The following is a 17,763-nucleotide window of genomic DNA, read 5'->3' as shown; positions in this document are numbered from 1 at the left end:
CGTAATATGTAGCAAAATGCATGGCAGTGTTAGTTTCTGGGATAAGTTTGTATGATATCTGATATTTGATATTTGAATGAGAGTTGTGTTAGCTTAAATTTAAAAATGTTTATGGCCAAATGGACGAAATTCGAGTATCAAGTGTGGAATGTTCAGATGTTCACATGGTGTGATATCAAATGAAACCAGCATGTAGCGCAATGGACTCAATGTGAATGTCCTTTCATTTTTTTTTTCTTTTTGTTGGCAACAAATAAATTTGTTTTTCTTTCTTACTAGCAGAGACCGCTACTGTATATTTCTGTGTATTCTGGTATTCTGTACCCTGTGTGGTGTGAAGTGAAGTGTGTATTGTTGGGTATTTTTTGTTTTTGGTGTCTCTGGCTTCACCTATGGGTTGTCTTGGTAGCCCAGTGTTTCCATGGAATTAAAATAATATTACTTTTGCATTGCCAAAATATTATGGTTTGTTTACGAGAAGAGATTTGTTTGTTTGTTTATTTTTATTTAAATTCATTTTATTTATTTCAATAAAAGTTTTAAGAGTTTATAATATATATATTTATTTTTTTTTTGTTTTGTTTTTTCATATAATCTTAACAATAACTTTTTGCATAATAGTTTAATTAATAATTTGACTCAGTTTATTATTTTTGTAAAAATACTGTTGGAGTATGTACTGTTAAGTACTAAAATAAAAATTTTATATAGAATAAATAAGTACTTTATTTCATACGAGTATTGCAATTGTTAATAAAATTATTTAAAATAAATAAATATTTTTTAAATTATTAATATTTAATATAGTTTTAAGCAATTAATTCTTTTTGTTTCGGTTTTCTCTATATATATTTTTTCTTTTATATTAGTCAGTTAGTTATAGTATATAAGTAATAATACATGTACATATTTTTATATATATATATTTTTATTGTTTTTGTATTGTATTTGAATTTGTATTAAATTAAAGTAAAAAACAGTCAGTATATATGTAAAATTATGTACTTTTATAAATGCATACATGTTGTCCATTCATTGAATGATTTTTTATTAGTAAATTGGCTAGTCTGAGCTATGTTAATAATTAATATATTTGAAGTATATCATTAAAATAGTAAAACATTGTTATATTCATATATGTATAGCAAATAGCAAATTCAATCAATAAAGTATTAGCAACAATTTAATTAATAAAAGCTACGCTTGTAAAGTATTCAACTATAAAGATTTAAGGTTATTCACTTATTTAGGTTTCAATAAATTTTTTTAACGCTACACAACAAAGTTTTTAAAACGCTTTTAAGGACATAATAAAATCGTTGAAGTTTTTTTTTATCGTTGCAAACTAAGTTCACAGTTAAGGTAAAGAATTAATAATATTTTTTTTGGGAAAATTAATTGATTCAAGAGTTGAAATAATTACTAATGATAATACTTATTAATATCTTGTATAAATTTTTGACTTATATAAAAAGTATTTAAGTATGGTTAAAATTCTGTTTCTAGGAATCCACGTAGTCGTTTTTACTTATCGTGTGACCTTATAAAACTTATAAAGTTTGAAGTCATATCGAACCTTTGATAAAACACACTATGCTCTTCAGTGAACAGTTTTGCAACTCACAAAGATCCTATACAGAACTATGTGTTAGTATGCTAAACCCAGACTGCACATATCCTGCACAATGCCAAAGCAGATGTGAGTAGAAGTTAGTTTTTTGTAAGATTTGACAATTTGAACAATTTCAGCGGTTGTTAAACGATTTATGTTCTAAATTGGCAAACTTTAAATGGCAATGGGATGATAATTTTATTGGATTTGTAACTATAATGCTAAATTAGAGTTATAAAATGGTTAATCCTTTATAATATTGCAAGCTTTTATTAGTGTTATCATTATTATGAGTAGAAAGGATACTGGTTCATTGCTACCTAAAAGTTCTTGTTGGTTAAGGCCTATAGATCATATTCGGTTGAATAAGATCCAGACAGAGATACTAAATTCATTACCTGACAATTGCCAGATTTGTTGCAAGATACGTTAGTATAAGATTTTTATTTAAATTAGCTAAGCGTAATAAAAACTTTCCATTATTTTTTCACATACGTAGTCGAACCTCTCCATAATGTATTTGTTGGCACCTGCAGTATACTTTGTTATAATGATAATAAAGTACATTATTTATAGCATTCAATTACTACTATATATCAATAGTTAGAGTTTACATCAATAAGATAAGTTATTATCGGAATATTGGCTGTTATCGGAGTGATGCGACCATGACAGCTCTTTTGTACTGTTGATCGAACCTAACTGAATAGAATATAATCCGCTTTCGAATGAGGCCTTCAATATCAGCTATTAAGAGTTTTCTTATATTCGAAACTTTGAAAATTTCAAGCAAGGATATGGATTCTCTACCAAATAATTTCTTCTTTCTTGTCCCGATAAAAGCCGGACACCCGCAAGGAATATGAAGTCTTTATTCACATTAAATAGTTGATACAGTTCAGAACTATTAGAGATTTCATTTATAAGTATATAAGTATATAATTCAAATTTAATTATAATAACATAAATAATAATATAAAACTAATACTCATTTCATTTGGAAGAGTTGTCAATTTTTGTTTGATTGGCTGAAGTTATAGGTAAATATAGAGAACAAGAAAATTATTCTTTTTCAAAAAAATATTTGACTGCTTAAAAATTTTCATTATAGAGAAAAATTCGCTGTAGAGGTTCACTGTGTAGAGATTCCAGTATAATATATTGTAAAAATCAAAGTTGTTTTAACGTGACTTCATTATAAAGATTAATTCCTTATAAAGGATTTCAAGTTTGAGAAAAAATTGAAAATTTGGAAGTGTTTTCCAGAAATCTTGAATGGTTCGAGATAACGACGTTCGTTACAGAAAGGTTCACTACAAAGAGCTTCACTGTAAAGATAATCAAATATAAAATATTGAAATATCGCAGTTATTTCAAAAAAAATTTTTTTATAGAGATCCATTCGCTATGTATATGTACAAATGCATGATACCGAAGCCGTAGACGTTAGTGTCTTCAAAGAACTTTGTTATATTATTGTTGTTGTAATCCGCTGGGAACTGCTTGCAGATTCCCTTTGGGGGTGGTGAACGGCACTTGGTCGTCGTAGTTGACGAGTAACTTTGGGACGTAGACCCGGCCGTTCTTGGAACTTGGTTCTAGAAAAGTTCACTTTAATTCGCTATAAAAAAAGTTTCAATACAAAACAAATTGAAAAAATTGCATTGTGTCAAATAAAACTTTTTAAAAGAGATTAATTGATTGCAGAGAGGTTTGCTTTCAAAGTATAAAAATCGATTAAAAAATCGCAGTGTCTTCAATTAAACTTCATTTTAGAGAGTAATTCGCTATAGATAAATTAGTATAAACTCTAAAGAGTTTATACAGTAGTGATAACTACTGTTATAAAAAACAGTAGTGAAAAAATCACAGTCTTTACAACAGGAGATCATAATTAAAAATAAACTATAAACTTGTGTTTATAGCAATGTTTAGTCATGACTGTTGGGGGTCAAGTATCGCATATGAACTTTGAAGTAATTATATATTTTTTAATAGACTATATTTTTTAAGTATGACAAACTTGTTTGGGTTGTAATAAATATCCTGGTATTAAATAATTTTAAATTATTACAACAGTAATTATAAATGAATGAATTAAATTATAATTTATATAAATAAACAATAATCGTCATGAAATATTAACATTCTCTTGAATCAATTAATTCCCATTTTAAGTATATAATTTCAATATAATAAAATTGAAAGTATTTTATTAAAAGTCAAGTAAAATGTTAAGTATATAATCAAAACTATCTAAGCAAATAAATTATTTAATATAGTTAAGTTAACATTAAATGTTACTTGTATGTACTAAGAGAGTAAACATACACTATAATTACACAATATTGTATATAATTTCCATAGATGTAATATCATTGTTTATGCATGTACGTTTATCTAAAATAATGACAGTTTACAACATTCACAATACATACATTGTTTTCGTTTACAATACGTACGTACGTTACGTTACGGAACGCCATTGTTATAGCGTTTACGTCGTTTACGTGCTTGTTTACTATTTTTATTATTTTCGTTTCTTTCATTTTTTTTCATTTTGTTTTTTATCAACATTTCATTGTAATTGACCTTCATTACTAATCACACTCTAGTTAAATACAATATAAATATATATATATATGTACTCATATATTGTAATACACATAAAAGTAATTAATTACGCACTTAATTATTGTATGCTCATCGTAGTAATTGTAATAATAATAATCATAATTATAATCATAATTATAACAATAATTATAATAATTGTTTTAATGAAAAATCTTAATAAAAAAGTTTATTTAATACTCAGCAATATTTTTTTTTTATTTATTTATTATTTTTTTTTTGTTTTTTTTTTATTTTGTAATACAAAATTTGTTTTGCTTCTTCTTACAGAAACGCAGCATTTGAATGTCGTTTCTATTGGTTTTGATTTAATAAATGTTCGTAGGCATGTTATAAATAAAAAATAAAAAAATTTCAATTAATTTCAATTTGTTAATACATGTATGTAAAAATTAATATATATATTTACAGTCTTATGTAATTGGAGTGAAGACAATTCGAGCAAAAATTACTTCTTGCTGCCTGGAAATTGCCCTGAGTTCTCTGCAAACAGCTGATTTTCCCTTTTTCTTATCATTTGAACTACTGCTAATGGAGAAATGTGCTCACCTCTTTAAATGCTAGTTTAATTGAGTTTAATTTAATTTTTAGGAATTCCAACTAATTTATATTGTTCTTAAAATTTATTCTAATTAATTTTGTTAATTACAAAAGAAATGGCACATAAAATTGGTGTTTTTAATTTTATTCCTTAAAACACTACAATAAATTGGAGCAGGATCATATAAGGTTTCGTTATAATAAGTTTTAATTATCTAACCAATGAAATAAATATATACAAACTCACAACAAAGGAAGAGATATTTATAGCAAACACAGGAAGAGTCATTAATTATAAAGTGATAGCTTGAATATTGCAAAAGAGTAGTAGAGAGAGGGTAGATAGATATATAAAGTACACGAGAGAATTAAAGTAAGGAAAATTACTGCATTCAGAGAAAGAGAGAGAGAGAGTGAGAGAGAGAGAAATTAATTTCCAATTTAAATTAATTATAAATTATTTATAATTTAATTTATAATTTATTTAAATAAATTATAAATAAATAAGATAAATATTTGAATTATATTTAAATTTATTTGAATTAAATACAAATTTTATTTGAATGTATTTAAATTATATATATAAATTCTATATAATATATTTAAATTTATTTAAATTATATTTAAATTTAATTAAATTATATTTAAATTTAATTAAATTATATTTAAATTTATTTAAATTATAATTAAATTTATTTGAATTAAATTTAAATTTAGTTTAATTTAAATTTGAATTTAAATTTTATTTAAATTTATTTAAATATAAGCTAAAAATTATATTTAAATTTTATTTAAATTTATTTATGTTATATATAAATTTTATTAATTATATTTAAACTTATTTTAAATTTTTTTTATGTATATTCAATTTTATTTAATTTATATTTATATATTTTAGATTATATTTAAATTTATTTAAATTATATTCAATTAAAAATTTAAACTTAATTAATTTCGTTTTTTTTATTATTTTTTTAATTATTTTTGACTGATTATTTGTACTAATTAAAGCTTATATGAACAATTTAAATGTAAATATATAAAAATTAAAAAAAATTTAAGAGCTATTCGATATATTTTATAAGATATATATTGCTGACTTTTCGTTGTTTTTTTTTGTCATTTTCTTTAAGGGGATTATTTTATCTTTTATATGGTACATTAATAAATTATTCATAGAAGGCTTAATCAGTACATATTAGACATTTTATTGTAGTTATCTGTTATATGTTTTATAATTTTTCTTTCGATTTTAATTATGAGTTAATAAATAATATTAAATAATTGGTTAATTTAAAAAATGATTTATTATTTTTTTGAATGTATTTTATATTCATATTTAACTTTATGAAAAAAAAAATGTAACAATTTTATTAATTTTTTATAAACCCAATTCAAAAATTACTTAATTTTTTAAATATTAATTTCTTTTAAAATAAACTATATCACTGAATTTTAAACTTTTGTGCAAAAAAGTTTTTTTAAAAGTTATTTTGATCTACAACTTTTTATAAGAAATATTGATATATTATATAAATTTTGAATCCGTTTTATTGCAAAAGTTAGAAAATGAATGAAAAAACCTTTTATAGAGTAAACCGGTGTAGTTTATCATTTTACAGCTAAAGAACCAAAGATAGATATATGTACCATGTATACAGATTTTCTGAAGCTCAGAAGAAAGATTGTGAGAGGTTTTTGAAATAATTTTAAGTTAATATGAAAATAAATGTTAAAAAAATCGGGTGTTAAATGAGCTTAAACCCCTAAACTTCTCCTTCTATACGCCACTAATGGGTGTATATGCAACAATGTAGTAAAATAGCGGAGTATATTTTGAATAAAAAACTATTAAATATACTAAATATTAACTTATATGTAGCTAACTTCTCTTTTGTGAAGGATCAAGAGAGCTAATACTATACTAAATATGAAATATAATTCAAAAAATCGTTTTTTTTTTGTAAATTGAATTATTCATGGATGTTACTAAGTATATTATTTATTCTTCCTCTTATCGTATATTATATTTACATTCATTTCTACATATCATTTATTTTTTTCTCTGAATGTATCGTTTTATGTCTTTCCTCTATAACTTTATATCTACTCCTATTGAACTTTCCTTAATTTTTTGTTCTTACTCAATATCTATTTTGATTTTAATCCCTTTTCACCACATTTTGTGTTTCAATTACATCTTTTTCAATCAATTCTAATCATTTTAATTTTTATATTTTTCTTTCATTCAATATATCATAACGTATTTTCATTTTCCTATAAGACTATAATATATATTGAAAAAAATATATATTTTAAGACAATAAGACTATAATATATATTGAAAAAAATATATATTATAGTATATATAAGACTATAATATATATTGAAAAAAATATATTTTATAGTCTTATAGTATATAGTACTATATAGTATAGTATATTGAAAAAAATATATTTTATAGTCTTAACTATAAAAGTTTGTCAAGATTAAATTTATTTCTCCTGAAGTCATTTTTAAAATATTTCTCTTCTGCAACCTCAATTTCTTTTAATTTTTTAAACTTTAAATTTTTTACTCTCTGGACCTTTTGATTGAAACTTTTTTTTGCTCTGTAATCTCTTATTTAATCTATTTAACATTCTCTTTAAATTTTCTTTTAGAATCCCACTGATGTTTATATTTCTTTTGTCTTTGGTCTATTTGTATTGGTTTTTCTATTATTTTCTTCTCTTGTCTGATTAAAATGAAAATGCTGTTCTCATAATTTTAGATTAATTTTTCGTCACTTTTGTGTTTTTCCTTTAATTTAATTTTCCTTTTCACTATCTTTATTTCCTTCCTTTCACACATTTCTAACTTCCATTATTTTAGGATCTTTAAACTTTTGTTTTCGGTGTCCTTTTTGTTCATTTTCTATCTGCCATTTTTGTTTGACTATACTGTTATGGTTTCTTATTACTCTATTGTAGATTTTTTGTTCACCTCAAATGTTTTTTGTTTTCTTTCTTCATTTATTCTAGAATAATTTTACAATAATAAAACCCATTATCTTGAAAATACGTTATTATTTATTGCCTAAAATTTCCTCTCCATTTGTCTTTTTTCTTTCTTATTTGTTATTCTATTCGTTTTGGAATTTGTCTTGTTTATTATTTTTTCCAGATTTTTTCTTAATTGTACTCAACTTTTTTTACCATAGTCTTTAATTTCTTTTTAAATTTTCCTCTGTGAGCTTTATTAAACTACTCTATTTTCTCTATAACACAGTCTCCACAAATTTCCTAAATTGTACTCAATTCCTGTTTACTACCTTTTATAATTTCTACTTTATATTTTCCTTTCTGACATTTTTCAAACTACCCTAATTTGCCTATTACACACTTTTCCGAAAATACCTAAATTATATCCTAATTTTTTTTAATAAACCCTTTTAATCTATTTTTATTTTTTCTTCTCTGAATTTTTTCAACGTACTCTTTTTCTATTACACTCTTTGTCTATTACACACATTTAATTATTTTTCTATTTTGTCAACTATGAATTCGCCAAAATTACTCTCAATTCTTTTGTACTTCTGTACCGATTAGTGTTTGTAGTCTTTGATTGTACTAATGTTTTTAGCTCAACTATTTTTGTCGTTATTTTTCTGTTCTTCTTTTTCTTATGTTTAGTTTTCATTTTCTACTCATTTATTTATCTTTCTCTCGGGGTATATATTTCATTATTTTTGTAGTTCTCTCACTCTCTCTCTCTCTCCATCTTACCGTCTAGGTTGCACTCTTTAATGCATGAATTTTTTTCGCACTTTAAATTTCTTTCTCTATTTTTATTGATTTTTTTTCTCTCTCTCTCACTATTTTTTTATTACGTTCTCCCGTAAGAACAAAAAGAGTGTGTCATTTGTTCTTATTGAATTGTTCTCTCTTTTTCACTCTTCTTCATTCTTTTCCCTTTTGAATACAATAAACTTTTTTTAACTCTCTTCACAAATATTTAATAAAATTCAAATATAGTTGATTGCAAAATACTTTAGCGTTGGTATATTTTTCTAACCTGCCAGAAAAGCATTCAAAGTCTTATTTTTATTTTTAATTTATTTTTTTTTGCTCTCTCTCTCTGTTTCGCTTTTTTCATTATAGTTTTTTTACTTTTATTTATTTGTACTCTCATTCACACATTTTTCGTTACTTTCCCCCTATATAGAAAATATACATTATTATATAGAAAATATACATTAGTGTTGGTATATTTTTTATTTAGTTTACTCTTTTTTCCCTCTCTTGCTTTTCCATTACTTGGTTGTTATATTTGTCTTATCAGCAAGCGAAAGATTTAATTTATTTCTCTTTTTCTATTTAGTTTTCTCTCTCTCTCTCTTTCTTTCAATCTTTTTTCTTTACTATCTTTTTTTATTTATTTATTTTTCTCTCTTTCATTTGTATTTCATGACTTCCCCCTGCATATGATAATTCTCTTCATAAATACATAATAAAATTTGAAATTGAAATATATTTTAATGTAAATTACTTTAATGTTGGTATATTTGTCTAATCAGAAAAAAATGTAAAATTTTTTTTTTATTTAGTTTTCTCTTTTTCTTTCTCTCGCTCTTTTTTCATAACAAGAAAATGATTTAATTTCTTTCTCTGTTTTTATTTAGTTTACTCTCTCTCTCTCTCTCTCCTTCATTCTTTTTTCTTTGCTTTCTTTTTTTTTATTTAGTTTTCTCTCTCTCTCTCTCAAAAACTTTTTTCTTTACTTTCCTTTTTTTATTTACTTTTTTATTTACTCTCTTTTTCTCTCTCACTCTTTTTTCATTACTTTGTTGGTATATTTGTCTAACCAGTAATAAAAGGATTCAATTTTATTTTGTTATAATTTAGTTTTATTTCTCACTCTCCCTCTCTCTTTTTCACTCTTTTTTCATTACTTTTTCCCTGCGTTTGCTATCTCTCTTCATTAATATTTAATAAAATTTAAAATTGAAATATAGTTTATTGTAAATTACTTTAGTGTTGGTATATTTGACTAACCTGCAAGAAAAGGATATAGGTCAATTATAGTAGGATTATTCAGTTAAGATTGCTACGGGATATATTGTATACAAATTATAATTTTATTATCATAATGTCAGGATGATTGTTTTTGTTTATACGTATAGGTAATTGGTTTTATAAATTTTAGGTTCCTCAAATATATTTTGTTTCTCTTGATTACAACGCCAATGTAAGCCTGGCTTAGTTAGTAAAAGCGTAAAATGCATTTTCTCATTGATAGATAATTTTTTATGAACACTTTTTTTATTGAATTTAATTTAATTATTTTTTTTTTTTGAATAATTTCTTTAATTATCATTTTTCGTAATTCTTTTTTAATTTTTTTCGAATTCATTACCAAATCAATTTTTCATATTTTTAGGCTTTTTGTTTGTGCTTCGTTTTTTAGTTTTAGTTTTAGTTTTAATTTTAGTTTTGTTTGAAATTTTTAATTGCTTGCAATTTCAAATTATATATCTTAAATTTTCGTTTTCGTTATCGTTATCGTTATCGTTTTTAACTCAGTTCAGTACTCTGTTTTGTTGTGAACGAATTCATTGCTTAGCTTAAGAATCTAAGGATAGCGTATCTACATCAAATTTAAAACTTACTTGTCGCTTATGCTCGCTTGGAAGTTTCGGATAATCTAAATCTAGTTTCGAATATGGCAAATGATGGTGATAAGGATGATTTAATGAGCTCGATGTTGGCGCATGATGATGATGATGGTGCGGTTGGTATGAGCTATGGAGATTGTCATATCCGGCAGCGGCGGCGGCTGCGGCGGCAGCAGCTGTACCATAGCCACCGATGCTACTACGGACATCGGTCGGTAGGGTGCTGCTAGCCAGCGTAGCACCGAACGGTGCTGATGTATTCACAAGCGCTGCGAGCGGATGTGTTTGTAAGTGACTTTGTTGCTGGTGTACATGATATTGATGCTGTGGATTCATTTGCTGCTGTACGGATTGATAAATGTGTGCGGCTGGGTGTGTACTTGTGGTTGATGGTAAATGATGCGCGTAATGTTGTGTGCCGGCGAACTGTTGTTGCAGATTGTAGGATAAGGGATGTGACGTTGGTTGCGTATAGCTTTGCGCATAGTGCGGTAATTGTTGTTGATAATATTGCGAGACAGCTGGATTGGAAGCATGCAATGATGACATTAAATTGCGTTGCTGTAAAATGTTGCCGACAATGCCACCACTACTGCCTATGCCACTACCAATGCCAGCATAGGGCGGCATGTCGGCTGCTTGACTGAATAATGATTGTGTGTACGGATTTGTATAACTACTAAGACCAACACCTGAAATATTATACTTGTTCGGATAGTTAAGATAATTTAGATTTGAAACTGAATAAGCGGGACGCAGGCGCGTTGTGAGCGTTGGTTGTGCTTGCTGTGTTGGTGGTGGTTGCGCATATTGTTGAAAATACATATTGGGCTGTGAGGAGAAGCTCGTTGACATTTGCATTAGATTATCACTTAAATATGGTGGTGACGTGTCACCAGGATGTAGTGTCGGATAGCTTGATATAATTCGACCCGGATAATGTGTTAGTGGTGTGAAAGGTTGCGTTGCTTGTTGTAAGCGGGCTTGTTGGTTTAGTATTTGCGTTGAGCGCGATATTGATTTGTGCGCCTCATTCAATAAATTATCTATATTCGATGAGGAAGAGTGATGCATTTGTGGCGCAAACATACCGCTGCTCGGATGCTGATAACCATATAAATCACCCATCATTGTGGCTGATGGTAACCCTGCTATGCTATAACGGCGACGGCGTACGGGCGAAGGACCGCCACCATATAAGCCAGCAGCAGCAGCTAATGTGGGATCAAATAGATAACTCGCTGATGTCGAAGCTGGTCCACCGTACATGTCAAGTGTAGAGCCTGTGCATAGAGGTGGTAATGTTGGTGGTGGACCGTAATATGAACCAATTATATCAGGTAATGGTGGACTTCCGGCAGGGTTGAAAGTATTGTACATCTGAAATAGGCGATTTGAAATAGTTTCTTTTGGGTAGTTGCTTGTGGGTGTAGTTTGATTTTTTTAAGTTTGATTTTTTTTTTCTGTTTAATTTTTTTAGTTATTTGATTTGTTTGTTTTTGTTTTTGTTATATTTAATTATTGACATTTTATTTTATTTTTTTATATAAAAATAGATTTGTAGTGGAAGTTTTTAATTTAAATTTTAGTTTAATTTTACTTATTGTCGTTGTTGCTAAGTTGACTATAGTGTTAACTGGTTGTTGTTGTTTTTTTTAAATAATTGACATGTTGCTGTTAACTTTAAAAAAATAAAAGAATTTCAAATGCCAACTTTTATAGAAAATTAAGATTTTTTTTACTGTGTACGAACAGCATTGTTCGTTGTTGTTTTTTATTGAGCACACACACACAGTAGCAAATAATTACTTTAAAATAGCATGAAAAATTATAACAACAATTCAAGTTGGTTGCACGCTAATTAATTACTAAATAATTAATTATGTTAATTTTTGTGTAATTTTAAAAATTTTGTTTTCTAATTTTAATTCATCATTATCATCACCAAAATAGATTTTGCCCGAAGACTTATAAACTATTGGCCCCATTGTATAAATTTCAAAAATATATATATATATACATGTAAATGTATAAAATAATATTTTTATATGTAATAATTTTTAATAAATATTTTTAATAAATTTTTAAAAATTTTTGATGTTTATTGCAACTTTTTTGTATAACAATTTTTTTTGATTTATATTTTATTTTGTTTTGCTTTTAATGTTTCTTACAAGCTCATAATTTTTTACTTAAACAATGAAATGATTTTTATGTTAATGCTTAATTTACAATAATGTTTTGTAATATTTATGCATTTAATTTTTTTTTTGTAATGTTCAATAATAAATTTATAAAAAAAAAGTTTATAATTTTTACTAATTTTGCTTAATATATTTGGCAAAGCATTTTATGAGAGGCTAAAATGGAGGGTCCTAAGTATTGGACGCAACGCTCAAAAGTCAAAGTTGCTAAGCAAATTGCCTGCAAGTTGCCTGCTAAGTGAATTCCTTTAGGATGTTTGCGTTTTGGTTTGTTTGTATGCGGCGAAAAATATGTACGTATGTAGAAATGTGGTTTTTGTAAAAGTTTCACAATACAGTCCACACCCAGCAGCATTTTAAGTAATGCTCTATTGTTTAATTAATTACTTTATTAATTTCATTAAATAATTGACTTCTATATAAAACTGCTTGTAAAAAGAATATCACGAGTCCATTAAGATTGAGGCAGAATGCCTGTTGTTAGACATATGCCACTGATTTCTTTAGCAGTAAAATTTTTTGTGAACACACACGTTTCAATTAAACATAATTAAGTAATTAAAGCAGTGGTTAGTTTGAGTAGTTAGATTGAACAAACTTTATATAATTCTCTTACTTTGTACATTACTTACTAAACAATGTTAAATAACACAATTTGCTGGTAGATAAAAATAAGATTAGTAGACATTACTTTGTAATTACTCGAAAGTAATGCATAATTAGTGTTATGCGCTACTAGGGTATTAGTGTTTTTTGAAAATTTTTTATATAATGTTATTATTGGAGTTTTGTTTAGATGTATGGTAAATATGTATGTTTTTGTGGATATTATGTATAAAAGAAACGTAAATTCATTTATATACTTAACGATATACATTGTTTGAGATGCATATTTATATATATAATATAAATGTAGAATATAACGTGCAAAATAAAATTATTTATAAAATGTTTATTTTACGAGTATTGTATAAGGAAACAGTTTAAATTAATTTTATTAATTTTAATATATGTATATATCAGATATGTTTGTGTACAAAGCAAATATGGTTTAAACTTTATGATATTGTATATATATATATATACACACAAATATATAGATATATATATATATATATATATTATGTTTTGTAATATACATCCATAATAAACTCTTATACTTTATATATAATATATATATGTACTACTGAAAATTACATTTCATTAGCACATACTATACAAATGTATATTATGTATATGAATTATATACAGTGTATATATACTATAATGTATTTAATATATATATAATATTATATATATTATTATTATATATATAATTATATATAATATATATTTATATATATAATATAACGTATTTTATGTATAATATATTATATATATATATATATATATATAAATGCATAATTATATATATTAAAATTTTGTTATACATGTAATAAGCACAAGAGACAGACAGTTTAGGAAAAGTTATTTAAAAGTAGAATAAAAAAATAAATGATAAAAGTTATTAATAAATGAATAAAAAAAATAAAATTCAAAAACCATTGACATAAGGACAGAACTTTAATAGAACGGAAAATGTTAGATGTGACAGTGAAAGAGAGTGAAAGTGAAAGTGAATATGGGTGACTTGGTTACGTTTCAATCACAGTTTTTTTTTACAAATGTGACTTTGAATGGAAAATTATTAAACAGCGCTAAGTGTATTTCAAAGTTTCATAATAAATTTGAAAAAAAAAAACAATTTGTTCTTTAATATATAAACAGTATATTTTTTTTTTGTTTCGGTTTAGTGTTATTTTATTTACAATCACACCAACAACTGCAGTGAAAAATGTTTTCAGTAATTTTAAAAATATTCCTTTAAGTATATTAAATAGTGAAGTTTTGATGTTATTAGTTATGATATAATTATTACCAAACTTTCCAAAAGAAATTGAAAAAAATTAATAGATATTTAGTATTCATGTTGAATTTTTTCTTTTTATATATTGAAGGAAAATTGTAGAGAACTTTAATATATTTATTTATATACACACACCATTGCAAGAAAGTAATGAATCAATCAATATAAGTTTTATAAATTTTTTTCAGATATAATTTAAGTACATCAAATAGGTACTAAATATAAAAATACATATACACATATGTTTTAAAATGTCACTTTTCTTAGTGATATTGGTTTCATAACAATTTGTAGTATTATTTCTACATAATATAAGATTATAAGTTAGTTATATCAAGTGAATGTCCTGAATATTAATATGAAGATTAGATTTTTTTGGTCCTTCATCATGTAACGCTATCACTTGAAAACGAACTCCACCCATATCGATATAATGTACATTTTCTATATATTCTATATATTAATATTCAGACTCTATAACGTATACTTGTTTCTTATTTTTAAAACCTATCATTCTCGTAGTATATAAATTATGAGGGCAGTAAGAAAGTAGGGACAGCGCAATGATCAAAATAGGACACTCAAATAAAATAATTCATTAAGTTCCTACTGGCAATATGTATATAACATATATATATGTCATTTACTAAAAGAAACTTTAAAAAATGTGATTGTGAGGCCCTTATCTTTCTATTGCTTGTTTATCTTATCCGATTTTGTCTCTACCTTACCTCTCTTGTTTTTCTATTGTTCCGTTCTTATAGTCCCAGTGTTTTTCTTATGTTTTTTTATTGTTTCCCTCTTGTTTTTATCTCTTCTCTCTTTTCTATCGGTCTTCTCTATCTCTTTTCTATATCTCTCTTCTCCATATCTTTTATTCATTTTTCTTCTCTTTCTCACTTTTCTATCTCTCTTTGCTATCTCTCTTTGGTATCTCTATTCTCTATTTTTCTTCTCTATCTCTATCCTTTTTTCGTCTCCTTCTTATTTCCCTATTGTCTTCCTTTCATCTTTCTGTTTTGTTTCTCTCTTGCTTCTCTGTTGTTTTTATCTTATCTCTCTTTTCTATTGCTCTTATTTATTTCTCTTCTCTATCTCTCTATCCCATCTATCTTCTGTTTCTCTCTTTTCTATTTCTCTTTTCTATCGCTCTTCTTTATCTCTTTTCTCTATCTTGCTTCTTTATCTTTCTTCTTTTTCTTTTGTGTCGTTCTTATCTTCCTATTGTCTTCCTTTCATCTTCCTTTTTAGTGTCTTACTTGCCGCCGTCTTATCTCTCTTTTTCCTTCTCTAAATTCACTCTCTGCCATGTACTCTTTTTATCTCTGTTTTCAGTCTTCCTTTTGTATTCCTTTAATCTGTCTTTTATTTCGTTTTTCTTTTATTTCCCTCGTTCCTTCTTCTTTTATGTGTCTATGGTCTATCTTATCCTTATCTTATCTAACCCTTGTCTTTTTATTTTGAGTTTTGCTTGTGTTAACATTTTGCACTCGATTATAGAAAGGTTCGCCATTGCTATTTATTGTAATAGGCTATGTAGCCGATATCTCAGGATTTTCCCGTTAAAAAGGGAAAACAAAATGAACTTAGTTAATTGTTATGGCATTAGTTATGGGTGACGGTTGGTTCAATACAAATAATTGGTAAATTTTCACAAATAATAGTGAAGATTAATATAGTAGAAAAAAAACAACAGCAGTAATGTAGATAAATGTAGATAATGTAGATAAAAACCTGAAGCGCCTAATATTAGTATGAAGTTAATAATAAATTTGAACGTAAAATTGACTCATTACTTTCAATCATCAGTGTGTATATAAATATAAAAATAATTTTAATTTCACTTAATAATATTTCATTACAAAACCAAAAAGTAATATTTTTATAGTAGAAAAAGTCATTAGAGTTTCTTGAAAAATGTTAAGATTTAAGTTTTAGTAAAGAAAGTAAGTTGAAGTTTTATATATATATAGTGAGAGATATACAAGTATATATAATTATTTTATATACAAGAAAAATGATATAAACAATTTTTTATTTTTACAAAAAATGATATTTTCAGATATTTAAAAAATTTCCAAAACAAATTTGTTGCGCTTTTTTACAATTAATTTTTTTATCATTTTATCGTTTGAAAGCATTTATTTTTACATCATAACTTAAGACGAAAAAAATTCAAATACATATATATAAAAAATAACAAATTCAATATTATAAAACAATAAATAATCTCAAATCCAAACCCAAATCGAAATCGAAATCGAAAAGTTAAAGAGTTCATTTAGTCGATAGCAAAAGTAGGTATTACAAAAGCATATTGTAAACAGTTCAAGATCGCTTGAGTCCTTGTTATATAGAAAAGTTTTATAACAAATTTTTAATTATTTTTATTTTTAATAGCAATTTATTTATATTTCAATATTATTAATATTTTTTGCTGCATTACTGTTCTATGTTATTCGTTCGATCAACAACAAAATTATTGTAATTTAATTTAATTTTAATTAAATTGTTGGAAAAAAATAAATAAATCAGCCAATTTTTGGAGCCATTATTATTGATAAGTTTCGTGAAAAATCTTTATCTTTTGGCAATAAAATGACAAAAGAATTATTTTTTCTCATTGTTCAAATAATATTTACGATTCATAAATATATATATGCGAATATATATTGCAAACGTTCTAATTAAATATAAGAAATATATTCAAAAATTATTATTTAATATAAAATTAATACAATATTACTTTTTGATTATGTAGTTTTTTTTTAAATAAATTTTTATATTTAAAGTTAGGCAAGAATTTCAGAGATTTTCCAAAAAAGTTGGTACATTTCAGCAAATTAAAATGAATTTAAAAAAAATATCAAAATAAAAATACGTAAATAAGCAAAATTCTTAAAGTTAAGCAAAATTAAAATATATTTAATAGCTAAATTATTTATTAATAAGGAAATTATAGTTAAGTTGGCTTAATAAAATATCGTGTATTTATTGCTAAGCTCTACTGTTAAGTCTAATTTGTTTTGTGGGGTCACTAAGAATTTAATTGGAACAACTTCTAACTACAAATTATTATACAGACATAATACTTAGAAATAAAATAGGAAAAAAGGGAAGACAATTTCCGAATGTAAAAAATTCAATATTTTTCTTTAACTTAGGTAGCTTCCTCCATGTAGAGGAGACCTAAGACTGCTTATACGACTAGCAG

The 17,763-nt window shown here is 25.2% G+C and overlaps 1 protein-coding gene across 2 annotated transcripts in view; it reads right to left on the bottom strand.

Moving 5' to 3' along the window:
- Window positions 1–17,763, bottom strand: part of LOC119679914 (myosin-9) — a 91,781-nt gene that overhangs the window by 26,365 nt on the left and 47,653 nt on the right. The window lies entirely within an intron of this gene.

The sequence above is a fragment of the Teleopsis dalmanni genome, chromosome 2 (genome assembly GCF_002237135.1).
Source record: "Teleopsis dalmanni isolate 2A chromosome 2, ASM223713v2, whole genome shotgun sequence".
In the NCBI taxonomy this organism is placed as follows: domain Eukaryota; kingdom Metazoa; phylum Arthropoda; class Insecta; order Diptera; family Diopsidae; genus Teleopsis; species Teleopsis dalmanni.
This window is presented reverse-complemented; position numbering and strand designations above follow the sequence as displayed.